The sequence below is a fragment of the Bombina bombina genome, unplaced genomic scaffold (assembly GCF_027579735.1).
Source record: "Bombina bombina isolate aBomBom1 unplaced genomic scaffold, aBomBom1.pri scaffold_791, whole genome shotgun sequence".
NCBI lineage: Eukaryota > Metazoa > Chordata > Amphibia > Anura > Bombinatoridae > Bombina > Bombina bombina.
In genome coordinates, this window is record NW_026511921.1 from 42,501 (window position 1) to 64,421 (window position 21,921).

At 40.8% G+C, this 21,921-nt stretch overlaps 1 protein-coding gene across 1 annotated transcript in view; it reads left to right on the forward strand.

The window, feature by feature from the left end:
- Positions 1-21,921, forward strand: part of LOC128644011 (tapasin-related protein) — a 173,972-nt gene that overhangs the window by 40,572 nt on the left and 111,479 nt on the right. The window lies entirely within an intron of this gene.

Below are 21,921 nucleotides of genomic sequence, written 5' to 3' on the forward strand. Positions count from 1 at the left end.
ATCATTAGGGGAAGACATTTCATATATTTACTTCTTAACGGTTTGTCTTTTAAACTAGGAGATTTTCTGGATAATCATCAATAGATGCCGGTTCTTTTTACAAACGTATCTTAAGTGTTCCCATTGATTATTGTAGGTTGAAATAAATCTAACTTTGTATTCAGACTTATCCAGTCTAGATGAATAGAACAGGACATCTCTAGCTTTATTTCTTGCTGTATGTAAAGCCTTGGTAACCATTTTCTAGAACTTATGACTTATGGATTCTGTATGTGCTTCAAACTTTTCTTTCAATGAGCAATTCCTTTTTAAATAGACTTGTGCGCCGCAGAAAAATTTGTTTCGGTTTCTTTCGGATTCATTTGGATTTAAATAAATTTGGATGTATTCGGTTCGGATTCGATTCAGAAGTTCGGTATGTGTTAGGTGGCATGTGCTGTGTATTAGTCTAGTATTATGCACTGTATATTAGGTGTAACTGATCTGAATCACCATAAGTACCAACCTCACAGGTACCAGCTACATAATGTGCCCTGCACAGAGCTAGCAAAATTATATAGCCTAATATACTGTGCAATACTAGTCTAATTGTGATTAGTCCATGGCCGTTCAAATGTAAAGAATAAATCCAAACTAATTCAGATTTATTCATTACAAATGCATTCGTTAAGTTTCGTTGCTAGGGTAATTCGGAAATTCGAATCGATCCGAAGCTCCAAATTTGACAAATTTCGATTTGGAACGAAGAAAAACACAAATGTCTATTTTTAAACGTAAGAATTATCCATAAGGAATCTCTCTCTTTATGTTTAAATAATTTTTATTGTTTTATATTTTTCGAAGAACAAGAGTACATAAATAAAATAATATAACATGAATTGTCTTTTCTTCTGTTGCCCTCTGAGTTGAGAAATACTGTGTTACATGTGTACAGTGACATATAAGTTTCAGATAATTAGTTTGTATAGGCATAAACATACTGTATCGTTGACTGGTCACATAAATATCATATCATTATGGTGTTGTTCACCCATGAGCAGTTCTATCGTAAATCCAACAGCAGGTTATCATTATATGAACTGTGTCTAACATTCGTCATTAAACTGCATCTTCCAAGTTACTGGTTCTGCTCACTTCTTATATCTATATTACTCTACTTAAATATATCTGGCTGAAACTTTTTTAACTAAGGGTAATCTTATGTACCCAGAAATTTCCCATATCTGGAAACAGATTATCTAATAAACATAGGGTTGGGTAACTTGGAGTTAAAACATTAAGAATTAACAATTGAAAAAGGGGGTTGCAGGGATAGGGGGGGAAGGGGGGAGTGACAACACTTTGTTCCTTAGTCTATATTATGTGTATATCAATGTGTTTAGTTTGGTTATAGTTTGATGGCCACTTAGATCTCTGATCTCCGGTTATCTCACGGGGTTGAGGAACCATTGCTTATCCAGTAATACCACACTGCTTGGGTTGTTTCCTTGTTATCTAGTGTATTTGACGCTATCTCTTACATGGTGTATATATATTGGATTTTGTTGTATATCTCTATCCAAGTTGGAGCTCCAGTTTTCCAATATTTAGCTATGCATATCCTCGTGATTGTGCATAAAATCCTAATAAATGTATTGATATGTTTATGGTATTTACTGATATGTTCATGTAATAGAGCCTGTTGGATCGTGAAATTGATGTTTTCATCTAGAATCTGACTGAGGAAAATAGATAGTCTGTTCCATGTCCCCTTCACTTCTCTGCAGTCCCACCACATGTGTCTACAAGTCCCTATTTCTCCACAGCCTCTATAACATAACCTGCTGCCTTGTGGGTACATATGGGCCGTTCGTGTTGGGGTTAAGTACCACCGATGAATAGTTTTAGTAACATTTTCCTTAAGATCTACACTAATCAGCCCTTTCTCCGCGTTCTGAAACATTGGTTCCCATTCTTTTATGTCTTCACAAATAAGTAGTTCCTGTTCCCATGCCAGCATAGTCAAGGTCTTGGATGTGTTGTGGTTGGCCTGTATAGACACATATAGTAGAGATATGGTATGTTTGTTGCGTTCTTCTGTTTTACAGAAGATTTCTATAGGTGTGGTGGTTTCTTCTCTAGGGTGTTTTAGGTATGTTTGTAAGACAGAGTGTATCTGTAGATACATATACCAGTGTAGTTTCAGTGGGTCAATCTTTGTCTGCAGTTGGTTAAACGTCAGTATGTTTCTTCCTGTTAAGTAATCTGCTACTCTGTACAAGCCTTTGTTTTCCCATTTTTTAAGCTGAGTCCAGAGTTTTTCTGGCATCATGTATCTGATTGGTATTGATAGGGAATACTGCTGTAAGAGTTTATATTTCATTTTTGCTGTCTTCCAGGTCTTTATAGTGAGGTTTGCAGTGTAAGGTTTAGGTGTCTTTCCGTCTTTCTGTGCCCTCCCTGGGTCCCAGATAATTAAATCTGCCTCATCCCAACCCCCTATTTTCGCTTCCACTTTGGGCCATATAATTTCCCTCGACCTCTTCAGGAGTAGTGAGTCCTGAGCTAGTCTGGCTGCATTGTAATAGTCTATTAGGTTTGGTGCTCCAATGCCCCCAAGCGACTTGTGTCTAGTTAAGATGGATTTTGCTATCCTATTCGTTTTATCTCCCCTAATGAATACTGAGATTTCTTTTTGCATTGTTTCTAAATCTGTTTTTATTATTTTTATAGGGAGGGTTCTGAATAAATATAGTATTCGTGGCATGGCATTCATTTTTACTGCCGCTATTCTACCTAGCCATGAGAAATTAAAGCTCTTCCATTTTGTCAGGTCCCGTCTTATTTGCCTAAATAATGGAATGTAATTTACTTTATATAGTTGAGTGGAGCAGGTTGGGAGCTGGATTCCCAAATATTTTAGTGTATGTTTCATCCATTTAAAATTAAATTGCGTTTCTAATAATGTTTTAGTCTTTTGGGGTATCGCAATGGGCAAAGCTTCACATTTGTCTGGATTGATTTTAAATCCCGAAATGGTTGAGAATTTCCTTATTGTCTGATAGAGGTTAGGTAAAGATATTAATGGATTCGTCAAGGTCAATAAAACATCATCAGCAAAGAGAGATAGTTTGTATTCTGATGCATTTATCTTAACCCCTGATATATCTAAATGTGAACGAATCGTAACTGCTAGTGGCTCTATACATAGTGCAAAGAGCAATGGGGATAGGGGGCACCCCTGTCTGGTACCGTTACGAATTGGGAAGGATTTCGACTTATATCCTGTTGATAAGACCTGGGCTTCTGGACGCGAGTATATAACTTTTAAGGCTTTTATGAATGCTCCCTCAAACGCCTTCTCCGCATCCAAAGATAGGAGCAGAGAAGGCGTTCGTGTCTCTCCTAAGAATTGTATTAAGTTAGTAACTTTTCGGATGTTGTCTGGGGCTTCCCTGTCCTTGATAAATCCCACCTGGTCTGGATGAACCAATTGGGGGATGATGTGCTTAAGTCGGTTTGCGATTACTTTATGAGAGATATTGGGCGGTAATTCTGGCATTTTTTGTGGTCTCTTCCTGGCTTGGGGATTACAACTATCTTGGCAGCTAGTAAATCTGGGGGAATATCTCCTCCCTCCATAATGTGACTACAGAATTTCACCAGGTGTGGGATTAGTGAGTTTTTAAATAATTTGTAATATTCGGCAGGAAAGCCATCTGGTCCTGCCGCTTTTCCCGTTTTAAGATCTTTGATGGCTCCTAGTATTTCTAATGTGGAAATGGGGGCGTTGATTGTTTCCCTCTGTTCTATAGTTATATTTGGTAAGTGAGTTTGGGAGCAGAATTTTGAAGACAGTGTCTCCGTTTCTTGATTACGTGTAACTTTTTCCCCATTATATAGTTCTCCATAGTACCTTGCGAAAGTGTCTACAATTTCTTGTGGGTGTGAGGTCGTAGCGTTGTTAAGTGTCTCAATTAGCGGAATCGCAGAGGCCTTACATCTTTCTCTAATTTTGTGTGCCATGTATCTATCGGGCTTGTTCACGAATATAAAGTATTTTGCCTGGATTTTATGAATGGCTCTAGTAGCTTGTGTGTGAAGTAGTGAAGCTAGAGCAGATCTTTTAGTTTGGAGTAGCTTTAAGTTAGCTTTACTTTTGTTATATTTGTGTCAGCTTTCTAAATCCTCAATCTCTGTGTGGAGCTGTTGTAGTTGCTGTCTATATTTCTGAATCTGTCTTGCTTTTGAATCTCTCTCTTTAGAGGTACAGGATGACTACTTGTAGCCTCTAATATCTTCCTTTTATACATAGAGATCTTCTAGTCAGCTATTTACAGATATGCATCACGTTCATGTGCTTCAGCATTTGTGTATCATGTCCCTTTAACTGATCATATGACACAGGCGTGTGTATCACATCCCTTTAACTGATCATATGACACAGGCGTGTGTATCACGTCCCTTTAACTGATCATATGACACAGGCATGTGTATCATGTCCCTTTAACTGATCATATGACACAGGATTGTGTATCACGTCCCTTTAACTAATCATATGACACAGGCTTGTGTATCATGTCCCTATAACTGATCATATGACACAGGCTTGTGTATCACGTCCCTATAACTGATCATATGACACAGGCGTGTGTATCACGTCCCTTTAACTGATCATATGACACAGGCTTGTGTATCACGTCCCTTTAACTGATCATATGACACAGGGGCAGAAGTACACAAGGAGCATGGCACCTAAGTAATAACTATATAAGATAATAATGCTTATTTTAAAGGGACACGAAACCTCAGAGATAGATTATACATTTTTAAACAATCAATTTACTTCTGTTATCAAATTTGCTTCATTCTTTTGGTACCTTTTATTGAAGAAGCAGCAATGCACATCTGGGAGCTACCTGAAGACATTTGTAAGCCAATGAAAATGGGCATACAAGTTCAGCCACCAATCAGCAGTTAGCTCCAAGCTCCTAAACCTACCTAGGTATCCTTTTCAACAAAGGATACTACGAGAATGAAGCAAATTAGATAATATAAGTTTAAAATTGTATGCCCTATCTGAACCATGAAAGAAACATGTTGTGTTTCATGTCCCTTTAAATAACGAGTCTATTTACATGTTACAAGAAGAAAATTAAGATAAAAAAATCCGTATCAGTTGATGGAAAATTATTGGACTAAAATTAAATAATCATAAAAGAAACTGAAAAAGTTACCTGTATAACAGCTAGATTATGAGTTGTGCGTTATGAGTCCAATAGCAGCGTTGTGGCCCATAACGCATCATTTTCCCTAACGCAGCCAGTACGAGTCTTGTCGGTATAGGTGTACCGCAAGCCTTTTAGTATGTAACGCAACGTCAGTACCGCACTCTTAAAAATGACGTTCATTCATGTGATTCCCATAGCGCTGGTATTACGAGTTTTGCGTTCTGGCTAAAAAAAAAAGGCGTTAAAACCTAAAACGACAAGATCCGTAACGCCATCTAAAGTTAGTAGTTATGAGTTTTACTCTACAAAGCTGTAACATAAAACTCATAACTAATGTGTTAAAAATACACTAACACCCATAAACTACCTATTAACCCCTAAACCTAGGCCCTCCCGCATCGCAAACACTATAATAAATTTATCAACCCATAATCTGCCGCTCCCGACATTTTCACCACTATATTTCATTTATAAACCCCTAAACCGCCACCCTCCTGCATCGCAAACACTATTTAAATATTATTAACCCCAATCTGCCATCCGCCCACATTGCCCCAACTGTAATAAAGTTGTTAAGCCATACACCGCCGCCACTATAATAGAACCATTAACCCTTAAACCGAAAGCCCCCCACACAACGAAATATAATAAATTAAACTATTAACCCCTAAACCGGAAACCACCCATTTTGCAATAAACTAAATTTGTGACGTGAGTCGTCAAGATCTGTTTAAAAAGTAATACTATTCTTAGCACTTTCATCCCTGTTACTTCCAGGCCTCTCGGGGGTGGTCTTGGACTAAGACCCATGGCTAACTCGGTTGTTTCAAGTAGTACTATTCTTAGCACTTTCATCCCTGTTACTTGCAGGCCTCTCGGGGGTGGTCTACATGGCCATCATGATTATCCTAACAAAATACAACAATAAAACCTTGGCTCTTGATAGCACATTAATTCGCTGTATTTTGGTAGTACTGTTCTTATTAGTTTAATACCTGATACCTTAAAATAATGTAAAGCAGATATTAGTCGTGGCTGGTAAAATAATGTTAAGCAGATATGAGTGGTGGCACTGGCTGGCTGCTACGTAGGGCAGCAATTAACAACAGTATGCTCTGTAAGTCAGACAGTTAGACACAGGCCTGATAGAAAATAAAATTAGATTACACTAGCATAATGATTTAAAGATTTTTTTTTTAATTTAAAAAAAAAAAGGTTAAGCTGAGTCGTGGCTGATAGCCTTGGAAGGGCAGCAATTAAAAACAGTAGGCTCTGTAAGTCAGATATACACACAGGCCTGATAGAAAATACAATTAGATTACACTAGCAAAATGATTTAAAGTTTTTTTGGGGGGGAATTTAAAAAAAGGTTAAACACATATGAGTCGTGGCTGATAGACTAGGGAGGGCAGCAATTAAACACAGTATGCTCTGTAAGTCAGCAAAACACACAGGCCTGATAGAAAATGATATTAGATTACCCTAACAAAATAATTTAAAAGTTTTTTTTTTAAATTTAAAATAAGGTGAAGCAGATATGAGTGGTGGCTGGCACAGAGCAATTAACCAAAAGACTGAAAAAAACTGAAGTATATGCTGTGTGAGCCTGACAGACACAGGCCTGATAGAAAATGAAATTAGATTACACTAGCAAAATGATTTAAAAGTTTTTTTTTTTAAATTTAAAATAATGTTATAAGCAGATATGACCACTGGTGGCTGGCACAGAGCAATGAACCAGAGTATATGCTGTGTGACACAGGCCTGATAGAAAATGAAAATAAATTACACTAGCAAAATAATTTCAAATTTGTATTGGTTAAATTTAAACTAATGTTGTTAGGCAGATATCAGTGGTGGCACTAATCACAGCATATGCTGTGAGCCTCACAAACAGCCTGAAAGCCAGGCAAATGCTAATAAAAATACTAAGAAAAATAAAAAAAAAAGGCTGAAGTTAGAGCCCTAAAAAGGGCTTTTTGGGGTGCTGTCCTTGCAGCAGAGATGAGATGAGTCCTTCAGGACTGTAGTGGACACTAAATACACTAGCCTAGCTATCTATTACCCTATAATGTCAGCAGCAGCAACACAAAATGTCCTCTCACTAAGAAAGCAAGGTCGTTATGAGTCTAAAATGGCTGCTGCCCAGTAGCTGGGAGGGTCTGTGAGGGAGTGTCTGATGCTGATTGGCTCTAATGTGTCAGAAGGCTGTGACATACAGGGTCAAAGTTTCCTCAATGATGACACATAGGGGGCGGATCAAACATCGCATGTGTTCGCCCGCAGCTGCGAACGCGAACAAGCTGAGTTTGCCGTGAACCGTTCGCGGGCGAACAGTTCGGGACATCACTACCTATAGTGTCATTCTCTCTTTTTTTTTTTTTTAAATCATTTATTTTAAATTCAGCAATAAAAAACAAAATACATGCTTAAAGAGGATATGAACAATAGATAGAAACAATTATACATATCTTAACAAATATAGCAAGCATCTGTATATTTACAAATTCTTAATATCTTGCTGACATACTTTTCCAGTATATAAATCCTAGAATACAGAAGAAAAAGAAAAAGAAAGAGAAGAAGAGAAAGAGAAAGAAGAAAAAAAAAAAAAAGGGAAAATATATATATATATACTCTCTGCTCCGTCGTTCCCCTCCCCCCGTCCCCTCCACCCTCTGCACGAGGTTGTTAGTACCATGATACAGGGAATATGTTACGTAAAATTAGACCTTCAAAATATACAGATCTGTGAAATGCTTTGGTGAGTATATATTGTGTGGGGAGTGGGTAGGTCTTTATTATTTTCAACCATTTGTTAAAAAATTGTTGTATTTGCTTCTCATATGTGCTACAGACATTATATTGCTCAAACATAATCTGTGCTTTGACCGCTTGTAGGAATAAACTAAAAGGGGGGTTTTTATTATTTTTCCAATTTTTCAGGATTAGATTCCTGACTATTAAAGTAATAGTATTACTTAGGTTATGGGATACTGAATCTGATACCATAAAAAAAAATATTTTTTAGGTCAAAAGAAAAGTGCTCCTGTGTACTCTTATTTAACCAGTAATTTACTTTGCACCATAGGTGGTTTATTTTTGGACAGTACCAAAAACAGTGAAATAAATTTGCTGAATGACATTTATAGCAATGTCCTTGCTGATCTAATGACCAGCGAGCAAATCTTTTGGGTGAAATATATGCGTTATTAAGAAGTTTTAGATGAGATTCCTTCCAGGAGAAGGGAAGGAGCGCGTCGCTCACCCATTTAATGCTTTTACTGATCGTTTCATCGCCCATTTCGTCAAAGTGTTTAGCCCAGTGTGCTGAACATTGTTCCATAATTAACTGGCCTTGTTTTGCAAGCAGTATTTTGTATAATAACGAGATTGAATGATTCCCCTGACTATATAGATTAATGTAGTCACCCACTCTATCATATTTCCCTGGCCAGGGCCCCATCTGCAGCTTTTCCTGTATAAAGTGGCGAATCTGTAGATATGCATAAAAAGATTTGTTCGGAAGATTATACTGTATAGCAATATTCTCGAAAGTGTGCACCCCAAAACCATCATCTAATAATTGTACTATTGAGGTTAGGCCCTTACTAGCCCAACTATTATATATTGTATATTGGAGTCCCGGCTGAAACTCTGGGTTACCTCTAATAGGAAGAAAACTAGATACGTGGAAGTTGATCTTTAATCGGAAACAGAGTTGCTGCCACGCTTTAACAATGTTATAAATACTGACCAGTGTTTTAATTTTTCCGGGAAGTCGCATGTGGGAACAATGTAAGGCCGCTATGAGGGAGAAAGGCTTTATAAGCTCCTCCTCCACTTTACTATTTGTTAGATAATCGTCGGAAAGTAGCCAATCTACTCCAAATCGTGCAAGTATAGCTATATTGTATGTCTTAATATCCGGGAATGCAAGGCCTCCAAATTCCTTGGATTGAGAGAGCTTTCTGATAGAAAGCATATGTCTACCTTTATTCCAGATAAGATCCGCACACGCTCGGTTGAAGAACTTAATATCTTTATTGAGAATAAATAACGGTAAATTATTCATTATATATAATAAATGAGGAAAGAGAATAGATTTAATAAGCATTATTTTGGCAGTTAATGAAAGTGGAAATAGAGTCCAACGATGTAATCTATGTATAATATTAGAAAAGAAAGCTGTATAATTAAGTTTATACCATAACTCAGGGTCTCTATGCAATTGAATCCTTAAATATCTAAAACTTTCCACTTCTCTGAAATTATGTTGCTTAAAGCTCTCCTTATGTTTATGAACCCATAGTATCTCTGATTTAAGAGCATTCACTTTATAGCCTGAGATTAGACTAAACTGTTCTAGTATTTCAAGCGCTTTTGGGATATTTCTTTTAGTATTTTTGAAATACAGTAATAAATCGTCGGCATATAATGAGAGAACACAGACTTGCGAACCTAGTTTTATGCCTGAGATTTCTTTTCGGAGATATATTGCCATAGGTTCTATGGCAATATTAAAAAGAAGGGGGGAAAGAGGACAGCCCTGTCGTGTCCCTTTTTCTAATTTGAGAGACGAGGTTTGACTACCATTGACCAAGATAGTGGAAGTGGGGAAGTTATAAATAGCTTTGACAAAATGAGTTATGTTTCCAGAGAAACCAAAATTAAACAAAGAATTGTGAAGGTGTTGCCAAATGATAGAATCGAAAGCCTTCTCAGCGTCAATCAGCACCATAGCAAAGTCCTGTTTACATGTTGCTTTATCTCTGTGTAGTTTATTCCATAAGTGTTCAAGAATCATGTATGTTCTACGAATATTTTTTGTAGGAGATCTGCCCATCCTAAATCCTGACTGATCTGGATGAATAATTTCCTGTAATACGTTTTTAAGTCTGTTAGCAATAATAGTTGTGAGCAATTTATAATCTACGTTTAGTAGAGAGATCGGTCTGTATGAACCAGGGTCTGATGGGTCTTTATTCTTTTTAAGTATAAGAGTGATGATTGACGCTGAGAAGAATCTGGACATAACTTTTTTTTTTAACATAGTACTCATTAAACAGCTGGGTAAGAATAAACGCAATCTCATCTTTAAGCAGTCTATAAAACTCAGCAGGTAGTTGATCTGGACCAGGGGCCTTGCCAAGTTTAGCTTCCTCTATAGCTTTTATGACTTCCATAGTTGTTATGGGAAGATTCAATACTTCAATCTGATCAGGAGAAACTACTGGACATGAGATATTGTTCCAAAACCTCACACTGTCCTCTGGGTCAGTTGTTTTAGCTGCGTAAATCTTTTGATAGTAATCAAAAAACACGCTTTTAATATCCGCCAGCGTTGTATAGTTCTTATCACCCACTACTAACTGCTCAATCGTATTATTCTTTTTCCTAACCTTGTCAAGTCTGGCGAGGTATTTTGCAGATTTACCATAATGTCCCGTATAGAGGGCATTCATTCTCATTTCTTCATTAGTTAATTTAGATTTTAAAAAGAGATCCCTGTCTTGCCTGGCCAAATTATATTTATCCCAAAAAAAATTTAACGGCGTGTTTACGTAATTTCTATAGGCATTCGTGACTGTGTTTGATAGCTGCAGTATATTTCTTTTTGGCTATGATCATATAAGCTTTAATCTGTCCCCGAAAGAATGCCTTTGCGGCTTCCCAGAAAGTTTCTGGTTTATCTAAATATAGATAATTATCAGTGCTATATTCTTGCCATTTGTGGTGTATCCAATGTTGAAACGGAATGTTGTTTATTAAGTGTTTTGGAAAATAGAAATTATTAGTTGCTTCTACCAGAAGAGGTCGAAGTTCCATTTCAAATGAGATTATAGCGTGATCAGTGATTACAATATCATTTATCTGAGCCTTACTTCTAACTTTAAGAAGGGGACTAGAAATTTTAAAAAAATCAATCCGTGAGAAGGATCTGTGAGATTTAGATTTGCAAGTATATAATTTAGTATCGGGGTGTTGAATACGCCAGATATCATGGAGTTTAAGATTTTTACAAATCTGACGAAATAAGCGAGCTTTTTTTTTGGGGGGAAGTATACTGCTTGGGTGTAAATCTATCAAGGGAGGACATGGGAGTTAAATTGAAATCGCCAGCCACTATAATTTTCTGATCTAAGTTAGGCGATAATTTGATGGTAATATCATCCCAGAAACCCTGATCTACATTATTAGGCCCATATATGTTTCCCAATACATATCGGACCCCAGCAATCTCAATATGTAGAATTAACCACCTATCATGTGTATCAATTTGAATGTTCTGAATGTTATATTGTAAATTTTTGTTAATGAGAAAAGCGACCCCTTTCCTCCTCCTGGAACAATCTGAAGAAATAACTTTTCCTATCCATTTACATTTAAACTTCTCCATCTCTGCTTTTTTTAAATGCGTCTCCTGCAACCAAACAACATCTGGTTTGTATCTGGCAAGTTGTTTGATAATTATCTTCCTTTTACTAGGAGATGTTACTCCACCAACGTTCCAAGAGAGACATTTTAATTTATCTATCATTGTACTAGAATATCAAGAGTGGGGGTAACAATTCATAAAATATACCAAGTTCGAATATGGACAAGGAGAAGGACGAGGGGGAGAGAGGCAAGGAGGGAGAGAGAGAAAAAAAAAAAAAAAAGGAAAGACAAAAGACAGCACACAGATCCGTGGACTGCAGGCAGGTTGCTAGTATAAGCTTCACAAAGCACATCAACAATTTTGGCCACAGCCGGCTAACGCACAGTTTAAAAATAAAAAAACACATAATACTCGTGTCTGCTTCTGGTTTGGAATATCGTTGTCTGGGATTCTTACCAGATAACTTTCTTATTTTTACAAAATTCCCTGGCTTCTAACATATTATTGAGGATACATTTACCATCTTGTTCCTCTATTACAACTTTAGCTGGATAAACAAGTCTGGCCTTAAAGCCAGCATTAATCAGTTTAGTGCAATATGGAGCTAAATCTTTCCTTTTAGAGGCGGTCTCACTGGAATAGTCTTGAAATATTAAAACTTTACTTTGGCCAATATATAGATTCTCCATCTTTCTATAAAGTTTTAAGATATTCATCTTATCCTGGTAGTTAAGATATTTAATCATCACTGGTCTATTATAGTTCTTGTCGTTTTAAGGTTATTTCGCCTCGAGCGATCTTCTAACTCGTGTATTTTTGCTTGCAGCACTTTCAGGATTTTAGTGTTTTCATCTATATTTTGTTCCTGCTTATATATTATATCCTCATTTGCCGATACCCTGTTTTCGACTTCTGTGAGTCGATTATAAAATTGTTTAAATTCTGACATTATATTAGTCATTTGGGTTTTTAACAACTCAAATTGTGGCAAGAACAGATCCGACATCTGAGTAACTAATGGTTGGGTATCAAGTTTATGCAGTATTGGCTCATTTACAGTATCTGTATGTACATCAGATGTACGTGATTTTTTGTCTTTCTGTTTGGGGGGCATGATTGGCGAGTTAGCTTTAAAATTCGTGATATATTTATCCATGTGCCTTTAATCTAAAGAAAAAAAGAAAAAACAAGTGCAGGGAGGGAATTTACTTACAAAAAGGGGCGGGCATAACCCCTTAAATTCCGATAGTAGAGTGAGCAAGTGTATTTAGTGTGGTGATGCTAATTAGTCTCTGCCCAGTGCAAATGTGGTCATACAAGTGTCCTTAATGACAAAAAAAAGAGTGAAGCGTGAGTTTTCCTAACCAATCATGTCGCCCAACAAAACAAACTTAAGTGTGCAAATATGTAGGTTTTTTAGAAGGGTGCTACTGTTATGTAGCTAACATAGACATATTCTGCAAATCAGGCATGTGTATGCAGGTATATACGTGGTTTATGTCTTGATATAAGGATATATAGTGGGATTGCTCCACCTCCAAGCTATTACTGTAGCTATTATTTAAATCTTATACTAGCACCTCTATTACCAGTTTGCTTCGCCTTACTTAACCCTAGTTAGCCTTCCAATATACTTTATGGTGATTCCCAGGCGATACAAATAAAAGCAGATTAGAGGTATGTCAAAAACAATGATACTAAACAATTCTACTATGTAATCAACAGATGTTATCTACCAATAGCAAGAGTTTATCAAACAGCTCCTTCTTTAGATCTTAAGGCAGTGAAAATAGGGTCTAAATTACTTAATGGATTACCAGAGGATACTTTTATGCAACAGATGGCAGTGTTGCAATATATAAGGCTAAACAGGGAGGTTTAACAAAAAGACTATTCACAATATTTTTATGGCAAGATCACATATCCTCTATTTGACCATATACCTATTACTATGGAAATAGTTTAGTACCATATCAGTGATACATTAAATGCACTTTTCAGAAATTTGGTGTTTTTACAATTATGAAAGATATATTCATGAGACATGTCCTTAAAAGTCCAACTCTTGTTTGCTTGTAGGGTATTATATTGGGGTACTTTTTTGCAGATATATGAGAGTCGCCCCTTTCTTTAACCCTCAAAGTTGTGAATCCGAGGAATAGCTTGATAGCGTGGTTTAGAAATTTATAGGCTTTATAACCTGCTATGCTATGTCAAAAATGCAGTCAAAAAGAGATGAGAGCATGTAGCCTCTAGCTCATACAGCGGTAACCAAACTAAAAAATCCCAACATGAGATAGTGTGAGAGTCAGTATAAGGTAACTACTGGCTGATTTTGTAGATTTTTCCTCTCTTGCTTTTTTTCTTAACGCCTGCTTTCCCTTTCCCTTGGATTTATTTTAGAGAAAAATTACTTATGTATGGGAACCTTTTGGTTAAGAGTCTGTGTTGCAAAGTGTCTCTGAGAGTTCTGAAAACTTTTTTTTTTCCAAAAGACAGCCTCGGTTATAGGTACCTAAGTCTCTACGTACAGTCTGTAGATCAAATAGCACCAAAAATTGATGGACCGTGTTATGTCAGCTCTACAGGATTTCCCCAAGCATATCCTCTGCTTGTTGCTTCGGTCTTTATCAGGTAGTTTCTTAAGACTTCATCCAGTGCTGTATCGCCAGTTACCAGGGGGTTTATACAGGCTTACTTATCTGGTTCCTCCACAGAAAATACTGCTCAGCTTGTCAGCCCCCCATAGTGCGATTATATCCAAAGGAACTCTGTATATAGACACCGGGGCTAGTTCCTGTGGCGGACCTCCAGGCAAGCAGCAGATAGCAGGGACACCAGTATTGCGTGTCAGGCTCCAGCGACCGAGCCAGTCTCCAGCGACCGAGCCAGTCGCCTTGTTCCAGGTCTCCGAGCTGTGCACCAGTAGTCTAGTGCAAGGGCCCTAGGCAGGCAGGTGGCCTGCAGCACGGGCTAGAAGCAGGGGTTAGTACGACTCGAGCTCTCCGTGGCAGCACTCAGCGTTCCTCGTGCTGCGCTAGCTCCTCCCACCGGAACCGGAACCGCAATCCAGTTTGTCAATGTTTTAGTAGTGTCATTCTCTCTGATTATTTTAATATTAAACGTGATTATACCTCTAGTAATATATTAATAAGCAGCTCACTGTTAACCATCTTCACAGAATCATAGCATTCAACATCCTGGAATTGTATTGTATCTTAACGTGAACACAGTATATTTTATGTCTCTAATAATTTTTGAGTGTATAGATTTATGTTTATGACCAATATTCGTAGGACATCATGTTGTCTGAAAAATAAAGAAACAGATGTTGTTATTTTAAAATAAATATTTATACATTTATTATACAGCCATTTATCAAGCTCAGCAAATATTTATCGAATATGTTACTATGAAAGAGAGAGAGAGAGAGAGAGAGAGAGAGAAAGATGGATGTTTTTAATATGATCTGTGTATTTTAAATTATTATGATGATTTAGACACAATTTCTTTATCTGAGATCTAGATTCCCATGTCATACAGAGACTTAAAATGTCAGCTTGTCTGGGAGCTCGGCAGGGGATCTTTCACACCTATATGAGATTAGCTACATCCTTTTTTTAAAAACTGGTTCTTTTTCTGAATATATTTAAAGCTTCAAAAGAAAATACAGTGAACCATGGTGCTAAATTATCACATGTGTCTGTTAGTGAAGGTTGGCATATGCTTCTCCCAGATCAGAATGTATATTGAGAATTTTCAAGGGGCTTCTGAGCATATTTTCCACCAAAACACAGAATATTTGGCTCCATCACCCCAGGGGTTTGTGCTGAACTAATGAGACCGATGCTCTCTTTTTAATCATTTAGAGGTATGAGGTAGAGAGGGGGGTGTTACAGAAGCATTAGTTATTTTGTTGTGAAGAGCTTATTTCCCAGCAGCAATGCCTGAACCAGCAAGCCAGCGCCTAAGAAGGGCTCCAAGAAAACCGTAACAAGTTTCATTTCATAAAGAGTTAACTCTTTTTTTTTCAGCTTTTAGAAACTATTGTCTAATCACCTCTGGAGCCAGACTGCTAATTGATAAGATGAACTTGTAAACTTGTTATCTTAAGTACTGTAATCCTATTGTGGCCTGTCAAAGGACAGTGCTCTCTATCTAAATGTGTGATGGGGGATTTTGTGCTTCCCCCCCTCTCCCCCTGGGAGTGCCCTGTGTGCATGTAACCTTAATAAAAAGCAGGCTGGGCATCCCAGTCCTGAGTTCTTGTTTTGACCCTCAATCGCAGCGTTGACTCGTTTTTGTGGGCAGAAGGGTATCCTAGCTGTACTGCAGCTAAGGGAGATTATTCTATATTTGCGAGACTCATATAGAATACTATGGAAAGCAGCTTCTCCCCTCTTTAGCAATAGGGATCCAGGCTACTAAGCGGTCCATCTCTCAGCGAGACTAAGGGTAACCGTAACATTTGGCGGCAGCGGTGGGATCTTTCCTGGATTTCCTAGGAGAGGTACAGAACGGATGGAGAGCGCTTACGAAAAATTGAAGCGTACAACCCTAAAGTATTTACTTGAAAGCAGAGGGGGGTACGCCAGCAACCGGCCGAGGAGAGAGCTGATCGCAGAATTGACCGAACTGGATCAGAGCTTCACAATGGCGGAAACACCGACCACGATTAGTGACGAAAAAACCAGGATTGTTCGGGAGAGGCTCTCACTGTACGGGCCGAACCCCTCCATGGAATTGGTACAGCAGTTGATGGCGGAAGCGGACAAGGATATACGAGAGACTCGAGCCCACGAACTCAACCTAGCGAATGCACACCGCAATGCTGAAGCCCCGCAGGTAATCATCCCTGTCGAAAATGCTGGGAGGCCCAAGATACCCTATGCGGCATTTCGACCCTTCCTAGAGAGCGAGACAGGGATTGATGAATATTTGGCGGACTTCGAAAGGCAATGTGCCCTGCACCAGATTCCCAACAGGGAGTGGCCCACGATATTGTCTGGGAAACTATCCGGGCGAGCCCTGGAAGCCTTTCGTACTCTGGGTGCTGAGGAAGTGACACAGTATGAGCTAGTTAAGGAGACACTGTTGCGACGGTACGCAGTAACTCCGGACGCGTATCGCCGACAGTTTCGGGGCACGAAAAAGAAGCCTAACGATACCCATATGGAATGGGCGCACCGAATGCGGAGAGCGGCAAATCACTGGATGAGCGGAAGTAAAGCGGTGACTGGTGAGGAAATTTTACAATTGTTTCTCTTAGAACATTTTTATAATGGCATGGAACAGCAAGGGAAGGAATGGCTGCGAGACAGGCGACCTTCTACCTTAGAAGAAGCAGCCAAATTGGCCGATGAACATTATGACTCCCGTCTTCACGAACCCAGAGAGGTTTACCGTGCACCCCCTCGTGCTGAATTCCGAGCCCCGGTGCCCGCAGGGCCCGCCCGACACTCAGGACCACCCAATAACAGCTCTGAGCGTCCCAGACCGACTTGCCACCGATGCAAGCAACCAGGGCATTTCATGGCTAGCTGCCCCCTTAATACGCACCAGACACCCAGGAATTACAATTACCCCTCTGGGGCATATCGTCCGGCCCGGACCCTCTGTGTTAACCAAGAGGCCCCTATGGAGGAATATTTGGGGCCGCTTCACGAGGCGGACCCTGTATATGCTGCCTCAGATAACCGCCAGCACCATCGGCAGAAGGTATGGCTCGAGGGGCGATCTACCGAGGGATTGAGAGACACAGGGGCTACTATCACGCTGGTACAGAGTCATTTGGTGCCGGAGCACAAGCGATCTGGACAGACTGTGGCCGTTAGAGTGGCGGGGGGGGATGTGTATGAAATTCCAACAGCTAAAGTGCATCTTGATTGGGGAGCGGGAAAGGGGGCTGTGAACGTGGGCCTAATGGATAATTTACCTGCCGAAGTACTACTGGGCAACGATTTGGGCCCCATGACTTCTGCCTATGCTCCAGTATGCAACAATGAGGCGGACCCAGTGACTACACGGGCCCAAGCCCGGATGGAGCGAGAGCTTTCACCAGTGCGGGAGACACAGGTAAGACCTACCCCGACCTTGCCTGACAGGTTAGGCCCCATACCCTGGGACACCCCAGATGCTTTCGAGGCAGAGTCTAAGACTGACCCGACCTTACAAAAGTACCGGGAACGAGCAGAGACCGGAGGGGGCGGGGCAGATAACGAAACATTCTTATGGGAAAAAGGGAAACTATACCGCTGGACAGAGAAAAGGGGACAGCGTAGGCGACAGCTGGTAGTGCCCCACAAATACCATCAAGAAATCCTCAAAATAGGCCACGACATCCCCTTAGCAGGCCACCTAGCCGTTACCCGTACCCTACACCGCATTACTCACACGTTCTTTTGGCCAGGGGTGCACGCTGACGTTAGAACTTACTGTAACACCTGCGATGTGTGTCAACGAGTAGGAAGGCGAGGCGATCACCCTAAAGCCCAGCTAGTAAATATGCCCATTGTAGAGGAACCCTTCAGCCGGGTTGCTATTGACCTAGTGGGACCACTGGCTACCCCTAGTCCCTCCGGTAAGCGATACATTCTTACCGTAGTGGACTACGCTACCAGGTACCCAGAGGCTGTCGCCCTATCCAACATACAAGCGGATACGGTAGCGAATGCACTAGTACAGGTGTTCTCCCGGGTAGGATTTCCAAAAGAAATCCTATCCGACCGAGGCACCCAATTTACGGCTGAATTGACTCAACAACTCTGGCAGGTTTGCAAAATTAAGTCCCTCCTAAGCTCCCCATACCACCCCCAGACGAACGGGCTGTGTGAGAGGTTCAATGGGACCCTCAAGCAAATGCTCAAGACGTTCACTCAGGAATACCGAGACTGGGAACGCTTCCTGCCGCACCTCCTATTTGCTTATCGGGAGGTGCCCCAGGAAACTACAGGGTTCTCTCCCTTCGAGTTGCTCTACGGAAGAAAGGTACGGGGACCCCTAAACCTGATCCGGGAGCACTGGGAGGGAGAGATGGAGGCTGACGGTGTCCCAATTGTGCCATACGTGCTGGAACTCAGGGACCGAATGGAGCAATTAGCCAAATCCGTGCGGGCTAATCTCCAGTTGGCCCAGAGAAGACAGAAAGTATGGTACGATCGGGGGGCCCGAAAGAGAATCTTCACCATAGGACAAAAGGTGTTAGTACTTAAGCCGGTGAAGACAGACAAATTGCAGGCGTCCTGGCAGGGTCCCTACCAGATCGTAGAGAAAAGGGGAGACACCACTTATGTGATAGCTAGCTGCCACGACAACAATCTTAGAAAGACATTCCATGTAAACATGCTCAAGGAATATTTTGAGCGACCAGAGAACGTGACGGCCATATGTTGTTCCCCTCAGGAAGACCCCGACAGTTTACCCATTCCAGACCTATTAGAAAAGAGCCTCCCCACAGGTATAGTGGCGCAGGTTCAGATAGGGGACCGACTTAGCCCCACTGAAAGGGAGCAGCTCAACCAACTCCTCCAGTCCAAACACCTCACCTTCTCCCCAAAGCCAGGGTACACTACTTTAACCACCCACCAGGTAGATACTCCGGGACAAGCTCCCTTGCGCCAGGCTCCGTACCGAATCCCCAAAGCAGTTAGGACAGGAATGAAGAAGGAGATCGATGAGATGCTCCAGCTCAGGGTAATTGAGCCCTCCGATAGTCCCTGGGCCTCCCCAGTTGTCTTGGTGCCCAAGAAAGATGGGACCACCCGGTTCTGCGTAGACTATCGGAGGCTCAATGAAAATACCGTGACGGACGCTTACCCTATGCCCAGGGTAGACGAGCTACTCGATCGTATAGCCAGGGGAAATTACCTGACCACTATTGACCTCTGCAAAGGTTACTGGCAGATTCCCCTGGCCCCGGAGGCTATCCCCAAGTCGGCATTCGTCACCCCATTCGGCTTATATCAGTTTAGGGTAATGCCGTTTGGGATGAAGAATGCCCCAGCTACATTCCAGCGCTTGGTGGATAGGCTCCTGAATGGCTTCCAGAGTTTTGCTTGCGCCTACCTGGACGACATAGCGATCCACAGTGAGTCCTGGGAGGACCACTTAGCTCATGTGGGAATGGTTCTGGATCAGATCCGGGCTGCTGGCCTGACTCTGAAGCCAGAAAAATGCCACTTTGGGATGGCCGAGGTACAGTACCTGGGTCACCGGGTGGGGTGTGGAAAGCAGCGACCAGAGCCGGCCAAAATAGAAGCTGTCGCCAATTGGCCCACCCCCATCACTAAGACTCAGGTCCTAGCCTTCCTGGGCACGGCAGGGTACTATAGACGGTTCGTACCAGACTACAGCACACTTGCCAAACCCCTGACTGACTTGACCAAGAAGAACTTACCTCGACAGGTCCTGTGGTCTCCCCACTGTGAAACGGCTTTCCAGGCTCTCAAAAATGCTCTAATTAACGCTCCTGTCTTGGCGGCCCCAGCCCTTAACAAACGTTTTATCGTCCATACAGATGCTTCCATGTTCGGGCTGGGAGCCGTCCTCAGCCAAGTAGGCGAAGATGGAGGGGAGCATCCAGTTGCCTACATCAGCCGGAAGCTCCTGCCCCGCGAAGTCAGCTATGCAGCGGTCGAAAAGGAGTGTTTGGCTTTGGTGTGGGCATTAAAGAAATTGACTCCCTATTTATATGGTCAGGAGTTCACTCTGGTCACCGACCATAACCCGTTGGTGTGGCTGAACCGGGTCTCTGGAGATAACGGCAGGCTATTACGTTGGAGCTTATCGTTGCAACCCTTCAATTTCACCATTACTTACAGACCTGGGAAACAGAATGGCAACGCCGACGGGTTGTCCAGACAAACCGACCTCAGCCCCGCATAACCAGCGGTCTGGACAGCCTTAGTCTGCCCCGAAAAGGGGTCAGACCGTGTCTGCCAGAGTGTTCCACAGAAAGGGAGCAATGTTACAGAAGCATTAGTTATTTTGTTGTGAAGAGCTTATTTCCCAGCAGCAATGCCTGAACCAGCAAGCCAGCGCCTAAGAAGGGCTCCAAGAAAACCGTAACAAGTTTCATTTCATAAAGAGTTAACTCTTTTTTTTTCAGCTTTTAGAAACTATTGTCTAATCACCTCTGGAGCCAGACTGCTAATTGATAAGATGAACTTGTAAACTTGTTATCTTAAGTACTGTAATCCTATTGTGGCCTGTCAAAGGACAGTGCTCTCTATCTAAATGTGTGATGGGGGATTTTGTGCTTCCCCCCCTCTCCCCCTGGGAGTGCCCTGTGTGCATGTAACCTTAATAAAAAGCAGGCTGGGCATCCCAGTCCTGAGTTCTTGTTTTGACCCTCAATCGCAGCGTTGACTCGTTTTTGTGGGCAGAAGGGTATCCTAGCTGTACTGCAGCTAAGGGAGATTATTCTATATTTGCGAGACTCATATAGAATACTATGGAAAGCAGCTTCTCCCCTCTTTAGCAATAGGGATCCAGGCTACTAAGCGGTCCATCTCTCAGCGAGACTAAGGGTAACCGTAACAGGGGGGTCTGCTGTAGTTACAGTCTCACAAATAAATGGATCATTTCCTGCCCAAGACAAATCTATATACATTAAATTATATATATATATATATATATATATATATATATATATATATATATATATATATATATATATATATATAAAATTTAATAACACTCACAGATATCCTGACATAAATCCCCCTTCCAATTTCAAATAGATGAAGGATACATGTATTTGAATAGGCTTAAAGTCAGTAGTACTTGGTGAGTGTATTGACAGTATGCATCATTTTTGAGCCCTCATGCTCGTTAGCATCTTTAAACCACCATATTTCTTTAGTGCATTTGGGGATATGACACTTCATTCTCCCTCTATGACTTGTAGTTGGGATCTAGGATGGCACACTCGCAACTGGTTGATATGGACCCATTTATCCATAAAAGTATTATTTTTAGGTATTCTAATTTTATAGGCAACTGGAGATATTTTGTCAGTAACGACAAAAGGACCCTTCCATGATGGAAGAAATTTCTTCTCCTTAACCTGATCTCTTCCAAAATTATAAAGATAAACTTTAACATTTATTTCTTATTCCTTTTAGGACGTTTTGAGATCATAAGATTAAACAACCTTGACAGTAGGTTTGAACATCCTTCAACATATGCGGCCAGAAGGCATAGTCATGCAATACTTCATACGTTAATTTGGCACCACGATGGCCAGATGTGGGAGCATCATGGGCATGTTGAAGCATGAGACCTCTGAACTTGGTGGGTACCACCCATTGCTGGATGCCAGTTTTGGAG